Source organism: Schistocerca serialis, chromosome 12 (assembly GCF_023864345.2).
Source record: "Schistocerca serialis cubense isolate TAMUIC-IGC-003099 chromosome 12, iqSchSeri2.2, whole genome shotgun sequence".
NCBI lineage: Eukaryota > Metazoa > Arthropoda > Insecta > Orthoptera > Acrididae > Schistocerca > Schistocerca serialis.
The window spans coordinates 142,622,291-142,634,776 of record NC_064649.1 but is presented as its reverse complement, the minus strand read 5'-3'; the positions used below and the strand labels follow the sequence as shown (position 1 = coordinate 142,634,776).

The window sequence follows — 12,486 nt, the reverse complement described above, 5'->3', positions numbered from 1 at the left end:
ATATTGATAATTTTTACTTTTTGAACCAGCTGACGACAATTGAATGATACACAATTTTCGTGCCATACGCGTTCGACTCTATTCTCTGCGAGGCATCTTCGGTGGCCTGTAATATGTGCGCATTTTTACTATTTAGTTTACATTTTGGGGCAGTATAGTTGTAGGTTATAAACAGTTCTTGTTTTTGTTATGATGTAGTAATATTTTAAATTCTACTTTTACGTTGCGTGGACGATTTACTACGTATTATACTTCTGCTCCATTTTTTCGCCGTTCCGTCATATGGTCCAAAAAGTAAAATTTATCAATATACCGTAATATTACACGCAAGGAAGACAGGAAAACACAAGTTGAAGATGTTGAATAAGTACTTTTTTCACCTGATATACACACTCCCTGAAAACTGGAAGTGAAAACACACTAAATACCACAACGTTGTTGTCTTTTGGCTAACACCCATGAAAGGAGCCTCAAAAGTAAAAATACTGAACGCCTCAAACGCTGCGCTGTCGCAGGAAATTCTGAATGGCATAAATTTTCTTTTAAAATCTCTCTCGTAAGTTAACAGAGTTCGAAAGTTCGTGACACGTTGGTAATGAGATACAACGAAGCTCTTTGTAGCTAGTCGGCATTCTGCTTAAGTCCACACACACACACACACACACACACAGTCTCTCTCTCTCTCTCGCATACACATACACACACACACACACACACACACACACACACACACACACACACACACACAGGCACATGTATCCGCCATTCTTTTTCACGGACGATCTGTCTCGAGCTTTCTATTCCATGGACTCGTCTTTCATGAAGCGAAGAGGAAACCTACGCGCACGCAACTTTCACTAGGAGACGCACAGCTACGCATAATACACGCTGGGAGATAAATCGAGACTCGAACCGTTTCGCTTTGAACATCACCGTCTGTTTGTGACCTCGTAGTGCAACTAACGACCGAACCGTATTTAGTGCTCGTGAAACTGTCCCGAGCTGCCGAGTGTCATTCACAGTTGACCTCTACCTTCCTATACAACTCCTGCACCTGAACCGATATGGTCGGTGGCGGTGGGTACTTACGTGCAGTCTACCACTGTTACTGCCCCTCACCCAAATTTCTTTACCATCCATCTTCTGAGTGACATCCGCGCTGGTGTCCAAAATTAAAGCAACGTAATGAAATGTTGCAAGGTTGCGCTAATTTTGCCACAAAACAGTACAAACAGGTCATAGTGAAGTAGAAACAACGTAAAGTATATAGAACTTAAACAACTGCAACATGCATAACGATAGACAAAAATGTTCATTTTTTCCAATTCAACGGATTAGCACACACATTCCGACAACAAATTAATGTGCTCAGTATGGCGTCTGGGGCAACGGCCTTGCCGTAGTGGATACACCGGTTCCCGTGAGATCACCGAAGTTAAGCGCTGTCGGGCGTGGTCGGCTCTTGGATGGGTGACCATCCAGGCCGCCATGCGCTGTTGCCATTTTCGGGGTCCACTCAGCCTCGTGATGCCAGTTGAGGAGCTCCTCGACCGAATAGTAGCGGCTTCGGTCAAGCATACCATCATAACGACCGGGAGAGCGGTGTGCTGACCCCATGCCCCTCCTATCCGCATCCTCCACTGAGGATGACATGCCGGTCGGATGGTCCCGGTAGGCAACTTGTGGCCTGGAGACGGAGTGCTTTATCAGTATCGCGTCTGACCACCTTTGACAGAAATGCATGCCTTGCAATGACTGAGCATGCCCCAAATGATGCCATCAATCTCATGTTGATGCAGTAACGCCCATTCTTCTAGCAGAACTGCACTCTTCGAGAGTGGCTGGTGTATGCTGATGTGAAGCATCCCGTCTCCCTACTGCATCCCAGGCATACTCTGTACAGTATGATTCAAATGAGGAGAGCACGCAGGTGTGCATTTTCTTCCATTTCCAAGAAAACATCAACCACCCGTGCACTATGTGATTGGGCATTAATGAGAAGTATGGGCCCACAGCACCTCGCAACAACCGCACATGATGTCCCAAGATCTCGTCATGATACCACCCGAACAATTTAATGAAGAGGTATTCGAGTGGTCAACATAATCCCTGCCCATGCCTTCAGGAATCCTCCTCGATATCGAACTCTTTCCACCATGTTTGTGTCCCAAAATCGTGTTCCACGTTCTTTCAAGATGCTAATCGGTAGAGAATCACTCTACAGACCAAATTGGGCCGCATCAGTGAAAAGAACATTGGCCTACCGTTCGACCGTGCAGGTGGCATGGTGACGACTCCATTCTAGACATTCCTTCTATGAAGACGCGCAGAGGTAGGCGTACAGCAAGTCTCGGACAACAAAAACCATTCTGCCTAAGCCTTCTGTACACTGTTTGCCTCGATGTAACACGTCCAGTTGTTGTGTACATAGTTCCGCGTAGTCAGTGCATACACAAATTTCCCACTAGAGCGCACCCCGCTAAGCACAACAGTGCAGCCGCAGCGCTCGTCCGTCTCCGCACTACAAGATGGCGCTGCCATAGAGATGGACCAAATTCTGCTTCCGCCGATCCGCGTATTAACATGTAATGCACCCAATGAGATTGCTGCTAACGTAGAAGCATTTCTCCTCGCGGATCACACTCGCACAGTGATACCTGAACATGCGAGGTATTATAACGAGTGTACAGACCTCAGATTAGTCTGTACCAGTCTGCATTTGTCTGCACCACTCTGTACCAGACTGCATTAGTCTGTAGTCTATAGTCAAGTTTCAGTCTGCGCCTAATAAGATTACCGTATTCCTGTACATAGCCATGAAGATAAATGTATAGACACTTTTGTGAAGTATCAGAGATATATGTGAGAATAAGATTAACGTACCAATACCAAAGGAACTTCAGATTCTCAATTGTAATTAGCATCCAGAACCAAGTTAAGTAATTTTTATGCTTGTTATTATTTTAATAAATGTGTGTGAAAATTAATCAAGTTCTGTCCAAAGTAGGTCACCGTCAATCTGCTACTCTAAACGTGCAAGTGGCATTTCTATTGTCTGACCTAACGGCAGAATATAAACACGCCACGATAAGAGCACGAGACATATTGCTGACACTCGCCTACTTCGTTAGAGTGACAAGTCAAATAATCTGATGGTGTGTGTACCGAAGGTCTTACAGTATGCACATCACACCAGTGAATGCTGCGAAGTCAATTATCAGGTTCCGTGCAGTATTTAGGGGGTGCTGTCGTGCCCTTACAGCCAAATAACAGTCCTCTCCCTCTGATGTCTCACTTGGTCGGCCCTGTCCTGGTCCCTGGGATACAGTTTCGGTGTCTATAAACTGGCGCCACATCCGAGAAACGACAGAACCATTCAAATCAAGCCATTGGGTCACATCAGTTTCCGGTTGTGCTGCTTCCATTCTGCCTATAGCCGTCCACAGCAGAGAGTCTGGTAGGTGTGTTTCCTGTGCCAAACTGCAGCGTCTGTGGCTGTGTACAGAGCGACAGTGGATGTAAGACTACCCGGCAAACACTGCCATGTATGACAGTTGCCCTGACGTCATTGTTGGCGTTTGTCCAGTGACGCCCCCAGGGGCTCAGCATTCATTTGCTGAGTACGGGCTTGGCGACCCCAGGGTCCTGAGCTGCGGACTAGTCAGCGCCGCCAGTCTCCTGTCACCGTAACCCCCAGACATGCTTCAGCGACCACCATATGGCGTGGCAGTGGAATGTTGCGTGCTGCGGGGAATGGTAATCTTGGCTTGACCACCTGGATTGCGAGGAAGGTAAACCTCTATAAATACCCCTCAATCTTACGGTGTGCTGCGCGCCTATAAGATGCATGTCGCAAGCGGGCAACCTCTGGGGCACTTGCCGCACCCCAGTTGTATAAGGCTTACTCAGGCATGTGGGGCTCTGTCTGAGCGGACCTTTGGTTCCCTAGCTGCTCGTGGGACCACAACGGACCCTTCGACCTCTACATTTCCCCCTACCAGTGGATTGGGTGGGCCACTGGTAGGAAAACACACCCCATCGAAAAAGCGACTTAGTGGTGCGAGTCCTCCAGCGCCTGGTGTTACTAGAGATTTATCAGACTGTCGTAACAGAGCACATGCTGATAACCAGAATGTGTTTTTGATTGTCAAACGAAAGGAAGGTAGCTTTGAGAGGGTTTCTCCCTTTAGTTGGTTGGTTTGTGGGGGTGAAAGGGACCAGACAGCGATGGTCATCGGTCCCTTTTTCCAAAAAAAACTAAAATTTCCCACAGAGAATAAAAAAAAACGAACAACAGATAAGACGTCAGATGACACAGGACAAGAAAGACTCAGACAGAGATCAGACAAAACAAATTAAAATCACACAGAGTGTGATGGTGATTGGCCGACCATAGAGAAAAAAAGGAAAAGCCAACCACCGAGAACATATTAAAAACTCAGTTTAAAATCGGAGGCCAAAAGCCAGAATCAACACTAAAAAACATAAACACTCAGATTAAATGATAAGAACCCCCTGCCCGAATAAAACGCAAAACTAAGCCAGCCATAGCAGGGTCATCTGTTAAAAGCGCAGGGACCGTGTCAGGCAGTGCAAACGTCTGCCTGAGCACAGCTACAAGTGGACACTCCAATAAAATGTGGACCACAGAGACATAAAGCACGGCACGGAGTTTGTTAGGAGTGGTCAGACCGCGCCATTCAGTGTCCCAAAGCGAGATAACTTTGCGGCGTAAGACTGCCCTCAAACCTGTCTCCGGGAGGCCAATGTCAAGAGATGGTGTACTGGTGGCCTCTTTCGCCAGCGGTCAACATTTTCATTGCCAGGTATCCCAACATGGCCTGGGGTCCAAACAAAGACCACAGAGCGGCCGCAACGGGGAAGAGTATGCAGGGACTCCTGGATAGCCATCACCAGACGAGAACAAGGGAAACACTAGTCGAGATCTCGTAAACCGCTCAGGGAATCGCCTCCGGAGGGACTGAATCCTTCGGGCCCTGTGCCAATTCCAGCTGAAGGCGTGGGCGAAGCATACACGATGGGGGTGTACGCATAGGAGCCCGGAAAGGAGGCGGAAGAGGTAAAGCCCCAAACCCGGAGAGAAGCTCTCTAACGCGGACTGCGATCGTACATCCAGCCCTGGACTGACGTTCTGGAAGATGGACGTGCGACTGTGGAATAGTAGCCGATAGTTAGGATGCCCGGGCAAGCTAAATACATGGGCAGCATAAGTGGTCAGCAAACGTTGGCGCCGTAACAGTAGTGGAAGGACACCGGCCTCCACAAGTATGCTGTCCACAGGGCTGGTTGGTTGGTTGGTTGTTTTGGGGGATGCAAGGGACCAGACTGCGACGGTCATCGGTCCCTTTTTCCAAATACTAAAAATACCCACAGAGACTAAAAAATGGTCAACACAATAGGAGACAGACGACACAGAACAAAAGGAGTAGACAAGGACCAGACAAGACGAACTAAAAACACACAGAGTGTGACGGTGGTTGGCAGACCATAGAAACAAAAAAGGTAAAGCCAACCACCGAGAAACACATTAAAACTCAGACTAAAAGCGTAGGCCAAATGCCAGAATCAACACAAAAGGACGTAACAAACAGATTAAACGATAAATACCGCCTGCCCGAATAAAACGTAAAACGATTCCAGCCATAGCAGGGTCATCTGTTAAAAGGGCAGGGAGCGTATCAGGCAGCGCAAATGTCTGCCTGACCACAGCTAAAAGGGGGCAGGCCAACAAAAAGTGGGCCATTGTCAAAGCCGCCCCGCAGTGACATAGAGGAGGGTCCTCCCGGCGCAGTAAATAACTGTGTGTCAGCCGGGAGTGGCCAATGCAGAGCCGGCAAAGGACTACTGAGTCCCTGCAAGTGGCTCGCAGGGATGACCGCCACACAGCTGTCGTCTCCTTGACAGCACGGAGTTTATTACGCATTGTCAGTTGGCGCTATTCATCGTCCCATAGCACAAAAACTTTGTGGCGTAAGACTGCCCTCAAATCAGTCTCTGGGAGGCCAACATCCAGAGATGGTTGACTGGTGGCCTCTTTCGCCCGGGATACCAACATGACCGGGGGTCCACACAAAGACCACAGAGCGGCCGCAACAGCAAGAGTATGCAGAGACTCCTGGATAGCCATCACCAGACAAGAACAAGGGAAACACTGGTTGAGAGCTCATAAACCGCTCAGGGAATCGCTACAGATCACGAAGGACTCACCTGAGGAGGAGCGGATATACTCTAGGGCTCGAAAGATGGCGACCAGCTCAGCAGTGTAAACATTGCAGCCAGCCGGCAAGGAGCGTTGTTCGGAATGGTCCCCTAGAGTTATCGCATAACAGACACGACCAGCAACCATCGAATTGTCAGTGTAAACAACGCCAGAGCCCTGATACGTGGCCAGGATGGAATAAAAGCGGCGGCGGAAGGCCTCCGGAGGGACTGAATCCTTCAGGCCCTGTGCCATGTCGAGCCGAAGGCAAGGGCGAGGAACACACCATGGGGGTTTACGCAAAGTGACCTGGAAAGGAGGTGGAACAGTGAAAACCAGAAGCCCAGAGAGAAGTCCTTTGACGCAGACCTCGATCATACAACCAGATTGGGGCCGACGTTCTGGGAGGTGGACGACCGACTGCGGTAACAGGAGACGATAGTTTGGATGCCTGGGCAAGCTAGAAACATGGGCAGCGTAAGCGGCCAGTAAATGTTGGCGCCTCAATCGCAGTGTAGGGACACCTGCCTCCACAAGTACACTGTCCGCAGGGCTGGTCCGGAAAGCACCAGTGGCAAGTCGTATTCTGCTGAGGAGGATTGGGTCCAGCACCCGCAACGCAGATGGGGATGCTGAGCCATAAGCCAGGCTCCCATACTCCAGACGAGACTGGATTAACGCCTGGTAGAGCCGTAGCAGGGTAGATCGGTCGGCGCCCCAGCGGGTGTGGCTCAAGCTTCGTAGACCATTTAGATGCCGCCAACACATGTTTAAGCTGCCGAATACGAGGCAGCCAAGTCACCGGGCATCAAAAACCACCCCCAAAAACCTATGTGACACCACCACTGCAAGAAGCTCGCCGCCAAGATGAAGCCGCAGCTCTGGGTGGACAGTGCTTCGCCGGCAGAAATGCATAACGCAGGTCTTGGCTGCCGAAAACTGGAACCCATGAGCTACAGCCCAAGACTGCCCCTTGCGGATAGCGCCCTGTGGCTGACGTTCAGTAGCTGCAACGCCAATACATCTGTAGTAAAGGCAGAAGTCGTCGGCATACAGGGAAGCGGAGACACAATTTCCCACCGCCGCAGCGAGCACATAAAATGGCTATTAAAAACAGGCAGACACTTAAAACAGATCCCTGTGGCACACCGTTCTCCTGAACTCGGGAGGAACTTTGGGAGTCCGTGACTTGCACGCGGAAGGTACGATATGACAGAAAATTTCTGATAAAGATCGGCAGAGGGCCCCGAAGACCCCATCCATGAAACGTATAAAGGATGTGATGACGCCATGTTGTATCGTACGTCTTCCGCATGTCGAAAAAGACAGCGACCAGGTGCCGACGGCGGGGAAAGGCAGTACGGATGGCCTACACCAGGCTCACCAGATTGTCGGCGGCGGAGCGGCCTTTACGGAACCCACCATGAGATAGAGCCAGAAGGACCCGAGACTCCAGAACCCAATTCAAGCGTCGGCTCACCATCCGTTCAAGCAACTTGCAAAGAACGTTGGTGAGGCTAATGGGACGGTAGCTGTCCACCTCCAAAGGGTTCTTGCCACGTTTCAGAATGGGAATAACAATACTTTCCCGCCATTGGGACGGAAACTCACCCTCGACCCAAATATGGTTGGTTGGTTGGTTTAAAGATTAAAGGGACCAAACTGCAAAGGTCATCGGTCCCTTGTTTCATAAAAACACAAAGCAAATTGAAATTATCCACCAGTCAGTTGGTTTGGTGGTTGGTTTGGGGGATTCAAGGGACCAGACTGCGAGGGGCATCGGTCCCTTTTTCCAAATACTAAAAATACCCACAGAGAATAAAAAAAAACATTCAACAGAATAGGAGACAGACGACACAGAACAAAAGAAACGTAGACAAGGACCAGAAAAAACGAAATAAAATCACACAGAGTGTGACGGTGGTTGGCCAACCATAGGAACAAAAAAAAAAGGAAAAGCCGACCACCGAGAACACATTAACAACTGAGTTTAAAACCGTAGGCAAAAGGCCAGAATCAACACAAAAGAACATAACAAACACTCAGATTAAATGATAAAAAACCCCTGCCGAATAAAACGCAAATCTAAGCCAGCCATAGCAGGGTCATCTGTTAAAAGTGCAGGGATCGTGTCAGGCAGTGCGAACGTCTGCCTGAGCACAGCTAAAAGTGGACACTCCAATAAAATGTGGACCACAGATAAAACGGAGCCGCAGCGACACAGAGGTGGGTCCTCATGGCGCAATAAGTATCCGTGTGTCAGCCTAGTGTGCCCAATGCGCAGTCAGCAGAGGACAACAGACTCCTGGCGGGAGACCCACATGGACGACTGCCACACAGCCGTCGTCACCTTGATTGGACGGAGTTTGTTTGGCGTAGGCAGATTGCGCCATTCAGTGTCCCAAAGGCATAAGACTGCCCGCAAATCAGTCTCCGGGAGGCCAATCTCCATAGCTGGTTTACTGGTGGCCTCTTTCGCCAGCGGTCAACATATTCATTGCCGGGTATCCCAACATGGCCTGTGGTCCAAACTAAGACCACAGAGCGGCCGCAATGGGCAAGAGTATGCAGGGACTCCTGGATAGCCATCACCAGACGAGAACGAGGGAAACACTGGTCGAGAGCTCGTAAACCGCTTAGGGTATCGCTACAGATCACGAAGGACTCACCTGAGCAGGAGCGGATATACTCTAGGGTACGAAAGATGGCGACGAGCTCAGCAGTGTAAACGCTGCAGCCAGCCGGCAATGAACATTGTTCGGAATGGTCCCCTAGAGTTATCGCATAACCGACACGACCAGCAACCATCGAACTGTCAGTGTAAACAACGCCAGAGCCCTGATACGTGGCCAGGATGGAATAAAAGCGGCGGTGGAAGGCCTCCGGAGGGACTGAGTCCTTCGGGCCCTGTGCCAATTCGAGCCGAAGGCAAGGGCGAGGAACACACCATGGGGGTGTACGCAAAGTGGCCCAGAAAGGAGGTGGAGCAGTGAAAACCCAATGCCCGGAGAGAAGCTCTTTGACGCGGACCGCTATCATACAACCTGACCGGGGCCGACGGTCTGGCAGATGGACGACTGTTTGCGGGAACAGGAGATGATAGTTTGGATGCCCGGGCAAGCTAAAAACATGGGCAGCGTAAGCGGCCAGCAAACGTTGGCGCCGTAACCGCAGTGGAGGGACACCTGCCTCCACTACTATGCTGTCCACTGGGTTGGTCTGGAAAGCACCAGTGGTAAGGCGTATACCGCTGTGTAGGATTGGGTCCAGCACCAGGAGCGCAGATGGGGATGCTGAGCCATAAGCCAGGCTCCCATAATCCAGACGGGACTGGATTAACGCCTGGTAGAGCCGTAGGAGAGTAGATCGGTCGGCGCCCCACCTGGTGTGGCTCAGGCATCGCAGAGCATTTAGATGCCGCCAACACATCTGTTTAAGCTGCCGAATATGAGGCAGCCAAGTCAACCGGGCATCAAAATCTACACCCAAAAACCTATGCGTCTGAACCACAGCAAGAAGTTCGCCATCAAGGTAAAGCCGCAGCTCTGGGTGGACAGTGTGTCGCCGGCAGAAATGCATAACGCAGGTCTTGGCTGCCGAAAACTGAAACCCATGAGCGATAGCCCAAGACTGTGCCTTACGGATAGCGCCCTGTGGCTGACGTTCAGTAGCTGCAATGCCAGTAGAGCTGTAGTAAAGGCAGAAGTCGTCAGCATGCAGGGAAGCGGAGACAGAATTTTCCACCGCTGCAGCGAGCCCGTTTTTGGCAATTAAAAACAGGCAGACACTGAGGACAGATCCCTGTGGTACCCTGTTCTCCTGGACTCGGGAGGAACTATTGGAGGCTGCGACTTGCACGCGGAAGGTACGATACGACAGAAAATTGCGGATAAAGATCGGCAGAGGGCCCCGAAGACCCCATCCATGAAACGTATAAAGGATGTGATGACGCCATGTTGTATCGTGCACCTTCCGCATGTCGAAAAAGACAGCGACCAGGTGCTGCGGCGGGCAAAGGCAGTACGGATGGCCGACTCCAGGCTCACCAGATTGTCGGTGGCGGAGCGGCCTTTACGGAACCCAACCTGAGACGGAGCCAGAAGGCCCCGAGACTCCAATACCCAACTCAAGTGCCGGCTCACCATCCGTTCAAGCAACTTGCAAAGAACGTCGGTGAGGCTAATGGGACGGTAGCTGTCCACCTCCAAAGGGCTCTTGCCACGTTTCAGAATGGGGATAACAATACTTTCCCACCATTGCGATGGAAACTCACCCTCGACCCAAATACGGTTGTAAAGGTCGAGGATCCGTCGCTGGCAGTCCACTGAAAGGTGTTTCAGCATCTGACAATGGATGCCATCTGGCCCAGTAGCGGTATCAGGGCAAGAGGCTAGGGCACTGCGAAATTCCCACTCACTGAATGGAACATTGTAGGATTCAGGATGGTGGGTGCGAAACGAAAGGCTCCGACGTTCCATCCGCTCTTTAATGGAGCGGATGGCCAGGGGGTAACTCGCAGAAGCGGAACTCATACAAAAATGCTCTGCCAAGCGGTTTGCAATGACGTCGGGGTCAGTACAAACTGCTCCATTCAGTGAGAGCGCAGGGACGCTGACAGGGGTTCGATAGCAATAGATGCGTCGAATCTTGGCCCAGACCTGCGATGGAGTGACATGGAGGCCAATGGTGGACACATACCGCTCCCAGCACACCTGCTTGCGTTGGCGGATAAGGCGGCGGGCTCGAGCACGCAGCCGTTTGAAGGCGATGAGGTGTTCAATGCAGGGATGTCGCTTGTGACGCTGGAGCGCCCGCCGGCCATCTTTAATCGCTTCAGCGATCTCAGGCGACCACCAAGGCACAGTCCGCTGCCGAAGGGACCCAGGAGAACGGGGAAAGGAAGATTCTGCGGCAGTAACGATGACGGTGGTGATGGAGTGAACCACCGCATTAGAGAGAGGCTCAATAGCGGCAGTGGAGGAAAACAAGTCCCTGTCAGCCTTATTCATAGCCCATATGCTGGGGCGCCCAGAAGAGTGACACCGTGGCAGTGACAGAAAGATCGGAAAGTGGTCACTACCACACAGGTCGTCATGCACACTCCATTGGACAGACGGTAAGAGGTTAGGGCTGCAGATCGAAAGGTCAATGGTGGAGTACGTGCCATGCGCCACGCTGAAGTGTGTGAAAGAACCATCATTTTAAAGCGAAAGATCGAGCTGTGCCAAAAAATGCTCAATGGTGGCGCCTCGACCTGTTGCCACTAACCCACACCACAGAGGGTTATGGGCGTTGAAGTCGCCCAGTAACAAGAAAGGATAACGTTCTACGAGTCGGGGCGTGGAATGTCAGAAGCTTGAACGTGGTAGGGAAACTAGAAAAATCTGAAAAGGAAAATGCAAAGGCTCAATCTAGATATAGTAGGGGTCAGTGAAGTGAAGTGGAAGGAAGACAAGGATTTCTGGTCAGATGAGTATCGGGTAATATCAACAGCAGCAGAAAATGGTATAACAGGTGTAGGATTCGTTATGAATAGGAAGGTAGGGCAGAGGGTGTCTTATTGTGAACAGTTCAGTGACCGGGTTGTTCTAATCAGAATCGACAGTAGACCAACACCGACAACGATAGTTCAGGTATACATGCCGAGAGAAAGTGTATGAGGATATTGAAAGGGTAATGCAGTATGTAAAGGGGGACGAAAATCTAATAGTCATGGGCGACTGGAATGCAGTTGTAGGGGAAGGAGTAGAAGAAAACGTTACAGGAATATGGGCTTGGGACAAGAAATGAAAGAGGAGAAAGACTAATTGAGTTCTGTAACAAGTTTCAGCTAGTAATAGCGAATACCCTGTTCAAGAATCACAAGAGGAGGAGGTATACTTGGAAAAGACCCTGAGATACGGGAAGATTTCAATTAGATTACATCATGGTCAGACAGAGATTCCGAAATCAGATACTGGATTGTAAGGCGTACCCAGGAGCAGATATAAACTCAGATCACAATATAGTAGCGATGAAGAGTAGGCTGAAGTTAAAGACATTAGTCAGGAAGAATCAATACGCAAAGAAGTGGGATACGGAAGTACTAAGGAATGACGAGATACGTTTAAAGTTCTCTAACGCTATAGATACAGCAATAAGGAATAGCGCAGTAGGCTGTACAGTTGAAGAGGAATGGACATCTCTAAAAAGGGCCATCACAGAAGTTGGGAAGGAAAACATTGGTACAAAGAAGTTAGCTGCGAAGAAACCATGGGTAACAGAAG

General features: G+C 50.1%; 1 pseudogene; it reads left to right on the top strand.

Annotated features, from left to right (window-relative positions):
- The first annotated feature begins 1,384 nt into the window (after positions 1-1,384).
- Positions 1,385-1,502, top strand: LOC126428610 (5S ribosomal RNA; annotated as a pseudogene).
- The last annotated feature ends 10,984 nt before the right edge of the window (positions 1,503-12,486 follow it).